At 36.9% G+C, this 13,416-nt stretch overlaps 1 protein-coding gene across 1 annotated transcript in view; it reads right to left on the bottom strand.

Moving 5' to 3' along the window:
* The window catches only part of TMTC2 (transmembrane O-mannosyltransferase targeting cadherins 2), a 390,535-nt gene that overhangs the window by 285,750 nt on the left and 91,369 nt on the right, over positions 1-13,416 (bottom strand). The window lies entirely within an intron of this gene.

Raw genomic sequence — 13,416 nt, 5'->3', positions numbered from 1 at the left:
CTTAAAATAGTCGTTAATCATAAAAATCATGTTTTATAACAGTCAAATTTCATATATTAAAAAAACCCTAATTCTCAATATTTTCCTAAGGGCTTACAAGATATTTATAAAAGAAATAAGGAAGAATAAAAGAAAGAAAGAGGGAAGGAAGGAAGGAAGGGAGGGAGGGAGGGAGGGACGGAGGGAGGGAGGAAGGAAGACAGACCAAACCAGCCAAGCATTTATAGTTTAATGTGGCCATTGATTTCAACCTTTTATCACATATAAAAGCAGCCTCCAAAATTCCATCTTAACTGCTTTTGACATAGCTATCCCATATGATACAGAAAATATCCAATAGATTAAGTTAATAAAACTCCACTTGATTTTAGTTCTATCCACATTTCAAATCGATTTCATGTCACTATAAATACCCCTTTCATTCAAAAGAGTTAGTTAAGTCTGTTGACATTTTCCATTAAATGGACAAGTTGTACAACATGCAGATTTCCAGTTTGTCTATTACTTTAAAGTAATTCCTTACCTCCTATGGGATTTGTTTTTAATCCCCAAGAAACTTAAGGATACATGAATCAATTTTCTCCATACAATCACTATTAGAGAATTGTGGTTCAACTAACATTCAATGGCAGCTGGTCTAAGACAACTAAAAGAACTGATTTTACTTTTAGTATCTTTCAGTCAGTGACATGTAGAAGCCACTGAGGAAGGAAAAATAGGTATTAACATTCTCCTAAAATTTCAGATATGTTAAAATATCTTAGCAGAACATGTTATAGAAAATGTCAAATAAGCCTCAAAAATGTACTCATTTTACCTATAGCAAGAAACTAATAATATTTTTCTTATTATAAATGGGTCCATTCAGAAGAATGTATATAAGCTCTTACCATTGTAACTTAAAGAATTATATTTTGGGTTTCTAAAGTAATTTGCAAATATATGAAACTTCAGATCTGTCTCTTGTTTAAAAATAACAATTTAAACAATTTTTCCAAAAATATTCCTTCTAACACACATTTACACGGATTTTTTTTCTATTGTATTCTTTTGCAGTACACTGCCTATGATTTATGCATAATATTAGTTTAAGCAACATGAATGGTAAGCAACCAAATTAATTCCATTCTTGTGAAATATAAGAGATACTGTGCAAAACCTCATTAATTTACTAGAATATAATCTCTATAAGGGTAGATTTTTCTGTGCCACAATGTCTAGAAGAACCTAACCCATGGTTAGGCTCAGTAAATATTTCCTGCATAAAAATAAATAAATAACAGTTTATTTCTGTTTCATAAAATCCCTGTTGGAAAATATAAAACTTTCCATGCTTGAAAGAGGGTCTTATAGACCCAATTTGGGAATCATTACTTTGTGTATACAGGATTTGTTTTGTTTTCTAAATAGATCTTTTATATTAGTGTAAGTTACAATTAATTTCTATGTTGTTTAAAACTGAACAGCATGTAATGTGGAACTCATATAAACATGGCACCCTTGCCTTTCGTATGAAAGACAAATTAAAATCTCATGCACTGTGCTTTGAAGAAAATCAAAATCTAATATTTGACAGTAATGAGCATAAGCTTCCTTTGACCACAGCAAAGGGAAAAATACCCACTTTTACTATGCTTTTAAAGAAAATGATATGTAAGAACAATTGATTATACTTGAGTCTTCTCTCTCATTTAGCTTGTACAGATTTTGATGGTGAATGGCATTTGCTCTTCATATCCAAAACAAAACTAAATTATCATTACATAGGAACAAAGCATTTCCAGTTTCTTCAGAAAAAGGCTCTGTATATAAATTCTCAGAGTTTCAGCTCTTCCAAAATGGACAGAGATTCAGGTGAAATACATGATGAGGGTATTTAGAGAATATCCAAATTATACAAAGACCTACCCCAAATATTCCTATCCAATACAAAAGATGGCTCAAGGAAACACCGAATATTCCTACCATGGTACTCTTATGTCTCTTCTCATCACCTACGTAGGGAAAATGTGACAGAAAGGATTATTTCTTATATGTTAGTCACTCCTGACATGAATCCCCAACTTAGCTTTACACTCCACTTCCAAAACCACTCAGCTCCAGGCAACTGGCAAGGACTGACTACTCACATAGAACCCACTCTTGCCTTCAACCTTTATCTATACCTAGAGACTTAAGGTTCAAAACAAGGAAAAAATGCAAATAAATATTTGTGAAAATATTTAAGAGCAGTAAAACTCACCCTCTCTTCCTTGGCGCTGCCTGTGGAGGCGGCAGCCATCTCTTACTCAGCATCATGGCTGGCCTCAAACCTCTGCTGAAGCCCAACATAATTAAAAAGAGGACCAAGAAGTTCATCTGGCACCAGTCAGACTGACATGTCAAAATTAAGCACAAATGGCAGAATCCGAGAGGCACTGACGATGGGGTACACAGAAGATTCAAGGGCCAGAACTTGGCGCCTAACATTGGTTACAGGAGCAACAAGAAACAAGGCACATGCTGCCCAGTGGCTTCCAGAAGTTCCTAGTCCACAACTTCAAGGAACTTGAAGTACTCCCGATGCAAAACAAATCTTACTGTGCAGAGATTGCTCCCAATGTCTCCTCCAAGAACCACAAAGCCACTGTGGAAAGAACAGCCCAGCTGGTCATCAGAATCACTAATCCCAATGCCAGCCTGCACAGTGAAGAAAATGAATAGACAGACAGACAGATTATGTACACATCATATTTGTTACTAAATCCATAAAACTGCAAAAAGTAAAATAAAAGCAATAAAACTTTTAAAAATAATCTATTTCTAGCCACATCTATATCTTATCTTTTTACACTATGTTTGTACTTCTCTTTATCATGTGGAACCACCTCAAAATGTCCCATTTCCTCTACAGAAATCTCAACCCCTAAAATGAGTTGCAATGCAACCTTTTCCTTAAACCTGCCAAAACTGCCCCAGGAGGATTTAAGAACTCCCTCCTTCTGGGCAGTCAAGGAATTCTGTTGCACTTATTTTCCACCTCTTTGTAATGTTTGACATATAATAACGTACTATGAATGTCTTCCCAACAAGGTTACAAGTACATTAAAAGCAAGATCTGAGGTTTTCTGTTTATCTTATAAGGTGCCTAGTGTGATACTCAGTAGACTCTCAAGAAAAATTTATTGAACTGGATTTGCAATATTCTTCCTTATGCCAATGTATATTACTGGTGGCTGGCTATAATATACTTTATTTCCTATAATGAATGCTTTCATTATTTCTAAATACTAGTATATTTATAAATGAATAATTGCTGAGTTTTATCATTTTCTCTCAGGGTAGAAAGTCAATTGAGATATCTCTTTTCCATTACAAAAAATCAGTGCATAACAGATTAAAGAGTGTAAAAAATATTTAAAGGAGTGGCTCATATCAAGGAGAAAGAGAGATTATGTAAGAGTTTAAGTGTAATTTGATATAATAATGGACAAAACTTTTGGCTTATACAAATTTATATTTGAAAAAAAAAGCTGATCATGGAAAACCAATACACTAAAATGTTAACAGGAAAGAAAAATAAAAAATCTCTTAGAAAATAAATTGAAAACTAACTCCAAACTATGCTTAGTAAAAAGGCTTATTATAATATCTAACAAAATAGACAAGAAAATATTACTTAAATTATAACTTTGAACTGAATTTCAGATGTAGCAAATAGCAGTGAGGAAGAACACTGGATCAGAAAAGAGCTAGTAGAAGTTTTGCCTCCAGTACTTACAGAGGGTCTCACCTTACTAAATAAATGAACAAGTGGAAGAAGAGAGACTGTATAATGCTTGATTATTAATTTATTTGACCTTTCAGTACAGTTTGCCTACCTACAAGTCAAAAGAAATAATTTCTTCCTTACCTGGCGATTTTAAAAATTAAATAAAGATTATAAATATAAAAAAGATTTTAAAACTATAAAGCAACTTATAAATATGTCACTTTACTGTAATTAACATTATCTTATTACATATAAAAATAAAATTATATCGATAACTGTTTTTCGAGCAAGCACTATAATGCAAAACCAGGGAAATTCTTTTTTGAAAGGATACATATGCACTAATTATATCACCAGCCACTTCATTCTCCTGAAACATTTCAAAAGAAAGTTCATGTTGTTTTTAGGTAATTTAGTTCATTTCTGAGGTACCCGAATTTTAAGGAAATTTCAGTTCAATTTTTGTTCATAGTTTCTATTACTTTTTAATCCCCAGAGAAAGGGCCACAAACCGTTTTTTAAAGATTGAATCTCGACATGCCAATTTCTACATGCAATTAAAATTTATCCAAGTCTCAAATGAGACCTGAAATTTCTTAGAGCCCATTATAAGAAAGGGCTAATAACTTTCAGATAGCTACAAATATAAATCGGATAATCCTGTTTTCAATCATCCATGTATATTTTAAATAGTTTTACTTTATTTTACTCTCTCATATATCCACTTAAATGCTGGTAATTGCTTTCTAGCCCATATCTCAACTTATAAGAAGTTGTTATGTTAGGATGTTAGGATGTTAGGATGACTGTTAGGATGACTCTATCACCTACTGTACCAATATTCTGTCACCAATATTCTGTCTGATCTATTTATGCTGTCCCAGAATAAATTAATTTGGAAGTTTTGTATTCTGTAGTTAATTTCAATTGAAGGTGGATTTTGCCTCTTATGGTGCTGATCCATGTATCTGCTTTCAACTTGGCCACACATTCAGAGGCCACGTATAATTTATCTAAGATCCAAAAACAGATTTATGGAATATAATTTACATCAGCTACAGAAATATGCCTTGCCTGGCACACCTATGTTGACATTTGGAGCATTATGTCACAGATGAAACCCACACTTCCCTCTCTCCTTTATCAAACAGAGGTAGCACATGATATGAAAAGGAAATGATATCTTCCCAGCAACCAACCCTAAAGGAAACCAGTTATCCTTCTTTTTGCTCCATTATGAACAATACGGTCTAGAGGCTTGTTCCGAACACTCTGGTTGAAGCTTCTCTGCCCCTCCAGTCTTCTGTCAAAGAGTTAATGGTCTGGAAACTAACGTTTAAATGCACTGGCTAGACTACCTAATTAAAGGAACCCTAGGTGAATCCTTTTATAAAGAGAAAAATCATTTGGCAATGAATACAACCACTTCCTTATATGTCTAGTTCATAGGTTTATAAATCATATGTGGAGTGAGGTAGCACATTTGTATCCTAGAATATTTCTGAATATTCCTGTTAATTATTGAGAATTTGGAGGATATACATTCCCTTTCCTGTTTTGCTTCAAGCAATCAATCATACCAACTATATTCCTGTTTTCAACCGAACAGGGTTCTGTGTTACGTGTCATGAAGTTAGGAGTACATTTTCTAAGAGTGGATAAAACATGTACACAATCCATGTATTTAAGAATGGTGTGTATATCTATCCACATTCTATATTCTTCTCCCCCTGGGAAATGAAATAAATAGAAATGTCAAATACTATTATTTGAATATTTATTTGGCCCTTGTGGGCAAGTTGAGGAGAAACAACTATAGCTGCCATGGAAAATCATCATCATAACTCCTAACTACTTGACTTAAATAATTTTAAGTGTTACTGTACTTGTGTGACTAATTGAATCATTTCTTCTTTCCTTTCAAAAAAAAAATACTGTTGACAGAAATAGTAAAGGACACTGAATCTTCTGAATCCTTTATCATTTGTGAACCACTTAGGTTGCTGTTATCCAACAATCTTTAACTCAGCTGCACAAAATTAAGACTCCCTTCCAATTCCTCTAGCTTTTCCCACTCCCTCTACATGCCCCCACCCTCCACCCAGACTTTGTTCATATACTATAATGGCTGAATTATAATTTCTCTGTTACTCCTCTGTCTCCCCCACTAGACTCCATATGCTTCAAAGATAGGAACCATATCATTCATCTCTACAGTCCCCAAAGTAGCACAAAATAGACCCTCAGTAAAGGGTTGGTGAATTAATTTTCTTAATGAGTCCAACACTTGTTATAACAACCAAGTCTCTTTCATAGTTCCACTTGCCTTCTTGGGTATAGCCAACTGGATGTCATGATGTTATCCTCACCACTCAAACCCAACATACCCAAACTTTAACATCTTCTTCCTATATTCCTTACATGTACTAATGGCACCCAGTTTTCCCAGAAACTCTGGATCACAACCCTGGGGCCATCTTTGATTCCTTCTCATATTCTAACCTGCATCGAGTCTCATTAACAGTACTTTTACAATATTTCACACATGTTGTCACTCTCTCCACATTCCAGCCTCCATTAACGACATTCAGGCCCTCGTATCTACAAACTAGGAATACTAGAGAAGCTCCTTAAAGACTCTCAGACCATCTTCTCTAACTATCCTACACTATCAGACTAGCCTCCCCATGGCAGAACCTGCTCAGAGTGGTTGCTCCTATTCCCTTACCTTGGGATCTACACCCTTGAGCCTGCCAATTCTGATCTTCCACAATCCACTCTCATTCAGCTTTTCCAGCATTATCTCTCAATTTTATTCATCAAACCAGGCACTTCCTTTTGTATGTGTCATGCCTTTTGCTCAGAATTTTCCTCTTCATCCTATTTTTCTTTGCCAGAATCAGTTTCATCCTTCAAGGAAGAAAACTAAAAAAAATTTCCTTGAATTCCCCAATTGGGAAACCGTTCTTTTCCTTCAAATGATTTCAGTCTACTGCCTTATGTCCCTTATAACATTGGAAGCTTTCCTCATCCTCACCCCAGGCATACAGCCTCACAAATTGGAGATTCTGAAAAAATGATGGCCAAATATTTTGGAAGTTGTCAAAACCCTTGCCTCCCCTTTAAAAAAGTTTAAAAATAAATATGGTCGATAAAAAATACATAAAAATTACAAAAATATAGCCTGGTACCCTGAACTTCCATTAACACGCCTTCTGAGCATGCCAATGTGTGTTTCTGATTTAACCCCCTCTTTGTTGTTTAAAAATGATCTACAACCAACAGGGACAGCTCTAAGCCACACACAAACACATTCCATATTTCCAAGTAAATGCTAACAGGAAAAATGTGCTTGTATAAGATTTGACTCTACCAGTTAAAAATCAACAAGGACAAACCCTGTTTTCTCCCTACCCCTGCAAAAAGTGTGGACATGACATCTTGATTATTTCCTCAGTGTGAATAAATCATACATTTCCAAGTTCATAGTGTGGGAACACTAAAACTATTAGAATTTAGGTGCTGGGGTGGTTACTGACTAGTAATTATTACTTAGAAGCTTAAGTAAACTCTCTCTATACTTTTTCCCCTCCTTTTCCTCCAATAATCTGCTTTAATGACAAAAATATGAGCCCTGCTCTGAAAACACAATGAATGAAACTTGAAAGAGAGGAAAGAACCCTGATGTCCAGCTGGGTGCCAAGTGTGGAGATCAAGTACCCAGAGTTGAAGGGAGCTGAAAGCCTGGCAGTCAGGGACTGCCACAGACACAGGTGAAAGGCCCTGCAAGGTGGGGAGCCAGATGTTTCCCCGAGCTCTAGGAAATGCCTGCTTCCCGAGGTCTGATATCCGCAGGAGCAGCGGCCTTTTTGCCTTCTCCTTCACCTTCATTTAGTGTGCTGGGACCACGGGCGAGGCACTGTACTTGGAGCTTTCAGAGTATTATCTCATTTCATCTGGAAGCAATCCTCTATGAGGAAGATACTATTATTACCTTCAGTTTACAGATTTAGAAACTGAGGCTAAAGAGATTAAGGAGTTTGCCCAAGGTCACACATAGATAGTAGAGCCAGGGTTTTTGTTTACTTGCTTTATGATTTATCATTATTATTTTATTCTTTATTTCTATCTATGTCTCTCAAAAGGCCAGGAAACTTGACTTGGCCTGGGACTCCGTGCACATGCGTGCGCACGTGTGTGGGTGCAAAAGATGTTCTATTTATTTACTCATAAAAGCAAGAGAGCAAGACTGTTCTAAGAGTATTAATCACAGCAATGGAGTTGAACACAATTGGTAGATTCATCAATGAGGTTGAATAGTTAGGTGTATGACTGTGGGCCTAAGACTCTTAACAATAAAGCAAGCTTAACTGCCGGCATGTGTGTCAGTTAAAACTCACTCACTTCTTCATGTCCCTCATTGCCACAATGCTCCAGCAAGCAACTCTCAGGGGTTTACCAGCAAGACTCTTGTGTTAAGGTAATGCTGTGTTCTCCCATAAAAGGTAGGTAGAGTCCTAATACCCAGTCCCTCCAAAGGTGACCTTGTTTGAAGACAGGATCTTTACAGAGATAATCAAGTTCAAATGAGGTCACAGGGTAGGCTGTAATCCAATGTGACTGGTGTCCTTATAAAGAAGGGAAATTTGGACACAGTCACACAGAGAGAAAGACTGCCATGGGAAACGAAAGCAGAGATCAGGGGGATGTTTCTAAAGCCAAGGAATGCCGCAGACTGCTGGCAAAACACCAGAAACTAGGGGAGAGTGATGAACAGATCCTTTCCTCTCAGCATTCAGAAGAACCCAACCCTGCTGATACTCTGATTTCAGACCTCTACCTCTACCTGAACAGGGAGACAATACATTTCTGCTTTCTACACCTTCTTAAGCTTGTGGTGTTTCATGATGGCAGCCCCACCAAACTATTCCACCTCTTTCCAAAGTCTTAAAAGACATGAGGCCACAGCAGCAAGTATTTTTATTCTCCCATATTCCTAGCGAGCCTCTGCACTTACTCGCTCGAAAACGCTTTAGTATATAAAGCTCATTTCTCATCTCTGGGCAAGAGGAGGGCACAGCCTTTCCTCCTGCAGTAGGGAGTCTGGAAGCAAACAAGCTAAGTGAGTCCCCATCAAGGAAGGCCTTTATACCACCAGTCTGTAATAATCTGACCTCTGGTTTGCAGGACTGAGTACATTTTTTTTTTTTTTTAAGATTTTATTTATTTGCAAGAGAGAGAGTAAGAGACAGAGAGCACGAGGGGGAGGAGGGTCAGAGGGAGAAGCAGACTCCCCGCTGAGCAGGGAGCCCGACGTGGGACTGGCTCCCAAGACTCCAGGATCATGACCTGAGCCGAAGGCAGTCGCTTAACCAACTGAGCCACCCAGGCGCCCAGGACTGAGTACATTTTTCATCACTGAGTATATTTTCCAACAGTGTCATCAAAAATGTAATGATTCTAGGTAAGTTTTAAAATTATAGAATTCTCTGGTAGTAATTCTCCCAGGAAAATATTTTCTAACTCTAACATTCCGCTAGAATGATACACAGGCTGGCAGAAGGGAATGACTTTATGTTGTAAAGCGGAGGTATGATATTTTTTGTTGGAGTCACAAATGTAACATGGGCTTTTCCCAATGCATCGAGTAAGATAACTGCTTGAAAGCAAATTTTTTTTTCTCTGCAAATACCATCGTTGCTTGGATTTGTCTCAAATAAATATTTTCTTTACCTCCGGCTATTCCTTAGTCACAATTTCTCTAAGTAGCAAGCCTTTACAACTTTGATTTTAAAAAATGGGATCAGTTATGTTAAAAAGAACTATTTTTAAAAAAAAGTGCTCTGCAAACAAAAATTTAGAGACATCTGTGATACCTAGGAATTATAAGCTTCACAGCATTTTATACAAATCACATGATCCAAAATTCCCAAATGAGCCTAAAATGACTTAATATTTCCTGGTCCTATCTACCTAAAATCCCTCAAAAATATGCCATGAATATATGAATAAGCCAGCAAGCCCTTGTCAGATAATTCAAAGGCTGATGAACTAAAGCCTATTATCTTAGAAACTGATTTACTATATAATGCACAGAATGTGGAAAGAGAGGCACTGAGCTATGTTTTTACATATGGTTTTGACATGACTTTTTATCTGCCTAGACCTTATTTCACACAGCAACCAATATATATTATGACACTTGAAGAAAATAGCTAGCGCTTCCTAAAAAGACCACAAATCAGGATACCACGGGGTCATTTCTATGAGAAATTCAGCCAATCTATTCATTTTAACAACAAGAAGGCTTATTCTTCTGAAGTACATAAGAGTGACTCTCAGATTTATTATATTATAGAAGTATAAGGATTGCCTTTGTGAGTAAAAAAAATGAAAAAAGAAATGAATGATAGCCCCCTAACCCTTTTCTTGAAATTATAATTAGCAATACATACCCTTACAGTAGCACCTAGGCCATACAAAATATAATATTTCAACAAATTATTTTCCAATGATATAAAAATGCCAGATCATTTGCAGAACATCTATAGTGTTATAAAAATGGCAATCAGTGTTGCAGAAAACAAGGCAGGGAAAGTAAACTCTATAAAGTATAAACGGTATGGTATAAACAGTTTCAGTTTGAAAGACAACTAAAAACTATTATTTCGGGTACTCTGGTGACATAAATCATAGTAGCACCAACCAACCAACATTTAGCCTTGTGTGACATAGACATTACCTTAAAACTGTTTAATATTATCGTTAACTTTTATTTTGAGCTGCTTATATCTACTCATATGATAATTTAAATAGAATTTCACAAAAGCATAAGGCAGACACTTTCATATTCCCACTTTACAGGAGAGGAAACTGAGGCTTCAAGGAGTTAAGGAACTTGCTCAAGGCCATACATAGCTCATGGCTGCTAAGTTGCAGAACCAGCACTTGCATCCCAGACCCCCAAGGTGACCTGCTCTTGGTCGTTAGACCACTCTGCTTCTTAACAGAACTGGCCTGGGAGGAAAGGTGCTTGAGCAGAAGTTTCAACCAAGGTTCAGCCAAAGAGGCTGCTGAGGAGGCTACTCACAACCTCCAAAAAGGCCTCTGACGGAAATGTTGAAACTGCTGCTCGGTGGCCCATCTAGGTTTAGCATGGCTTTGAGCAGCGAGGCACCCCTGACGTAAGCCCCAACATCAATTTGCAGAACATTTTCCAATGATCACTGGAACCTCAGGATGGAGGAATCATCCTGAGGTCAGCCAGAGAACCCCTACCACAGGGCAGGAGACCACAGGCAGGACTCCTTCCATGCCTTCGAGCTGTTTTCTATTTGAGTAACAAAATATTTGACAATCAAATAGAATGCATATCCTTAGTTATTATAAGTATTTGGCTACATTAATGGAATGTATGGGGAGAGGGACAGGCAGGAAAAGGTAAGAGACTAAATAAATTCAACATACATCTATACAGCTACATGTATTAAGCACCCACTAAAATGCTAAATACTGTGCAAAGTGCTTTCAAATATACTATCTAATAGAGAAGCGGAGAAAACTTCTCTCTCCAGTGATTTCTTTGTGTCATGTACCATGATGGCCAGTTAACAAATAAAAAACCCGAGGTTCTCGGAGGTTAATCATATCTGTCAAGATCGCATGGCTGGCTACTAAGAAGCAAAGGCTCTAAACCAAGGCCTGTTTGATTTCATCGCCCCACTGTGCTATACTAAAGGAACACAACGACTACTCAGGACTTGAAGGGGTCCTGGAAGGCTGTGAGATTTCAAATACCCCATGCACTTTCCCATCCCCTTGGCTCTAACTCATGAAATGGCCATATATTTTCAAATAATGCTGCATTATTCAATATACTGCATTAACATGGTCCTATTAAAGAAAGGACAAAAAGGAAAGCTAAATCATGTGGTTAATGTAGACTCAAAATTAAACACAAATAGAAGATTTATCACCTTTCCTCACAAAATCAAGTTTGCCTTCTCAACTAAATGTATACGACTCTTAAAATTCTTTGCCACTACTTTTTTAAAGTCTACTCTCCAATGGTTGCACAGATTACAAATATAATGTCTTAAAATATTATTTTTTAGGATATATAGGATTATGCCTAACTTCAGAAAAATACATTAAATTTAACATATCTCTCACTTAGTACTTTATTAAATATGCTATGCAGAATATATATATATACATATATATATATTCCCCCCCCCCAAACTCGCCACCCTACCAAAGTTATTCTTAGACCGACTACTTAAACTGCTGGAGTAGGCTGAGGTTATTTTTATCAATTCTTTTCACCAAAAGATAAAGGAGCTGTTGAGTAAGTTAAAATATATGTAAAGGACCAGAAATAATTAGTTATTATATGTGTATTTATATGTGTTAGGACAAAGCCTATTAGCTTTCCCAGAAATTGTTTCTCTAGTAAATCCAGAAGCCAAAGGGTTCAATTTACCACCAGAGCCTTCAGCTGCTGTCGGTCTATTGTAAAACTTATTTTTTACAGCAAACAATATCATTCTTCAGCCTTGTTTCAAGATACCTTAGTAACAAGTTCTATTCCTCACCCCCCAGCCCCACTCGCATAGAGTTCAATGCCTTCACTGAAAAACAGGATTGCAGAGAATCTGGCCAGTCACCTTGGCTACAAACATAGTTTCCTACCAAGAACACTTCCCCTCCACACTCACTAAAATCCAGCAACTCCAAAGGCCCACAGGAGGCTCTCATCCTCATCACAGATACACTACTGTGTGTCCTCTATGCGGTTGGCATATGTGGTTTAAGATTCTGGTGTTCAGAACACATCAGAATTCTAACACATCTTGTTATCTCTGAAAGGCCAAAATTGCTGATAATATATAAACCTAAATCTATGACATAAGAGGGGGAAAACAGTATAAATTACCTGATCGCACTTCCAACTATAAACCTGTGAAAACCAACATTTATTTAAGGCACCCAATCTCTACCCCTCAGATACAAATACAAGGCTAAAACGGCATCAGGCTATCAAGATGTGAGTGAAGAGTTTTCTATAGTATATAGAATTTATGGAAGGAACAGGCTGCCTTACCATATACAATTTTCTCAACTTCTGCTCGATCAAAAGCGTCCTTAATGAGCTATTCCACATAGCCTTACATTTCTTAGGATCCAGGCTCCTTGACTCTATCTTCCAAAAAGGTTTCTATCAGCATCACTGCTACCTACCTACTCTTGAACACTTACCACAAAGCAGAGACTGTTACCAGTAGCTTTGTATGACTATTCACAAGTATCCTGTGATTGCTTACTGTCTCTTTCTTTGGCAGATGGAGAAACTGACACAGAGTAGTTAAGTAACACGCCTAATGTCAAACTGTCAACAACCAAGGCAAGTCTCTATGGCTTCCCACTCTAATCTCTTAACAAAGATACGTTCAAGAGGTGGTTCAGTGTACCTTACCGAATTGGAATAGCACATATTGCAGTAATTGGATTATCATTTTCCTGTCTTTATAATAGAAGCCTTTACAAAAGGAATGCAGGAGTACAAATACCTCTTTTGATATAAGACAAAATAAAACTATAAGATGCTTTTAACTTAAAACGCAAAAAGCAAAATTCACAAGAGGTACAGCCTGCCGCCTGTCTGT

The sequence above is a fragment of the Eumetopias jubatus genome, unplaced genomic scaffold, assembly GCF_037043125.1.
Source record: "Eumetopias jubatus isolate StellerSeaLion01/CBP00866 unplaced genomic scaffold, mEumJub1_p1.0 scaffold_8, whole genome shotgun sequence".
Lineage (NCBI taxonomy): Eukaryota > Metazoa > Chordata > Mammalia > Carnivora > Otariidae > Eumetopias > Eumetopias jubatus.
This window is presented reverse-complemented; position numbering and strand designations above follow the sequence as displayed.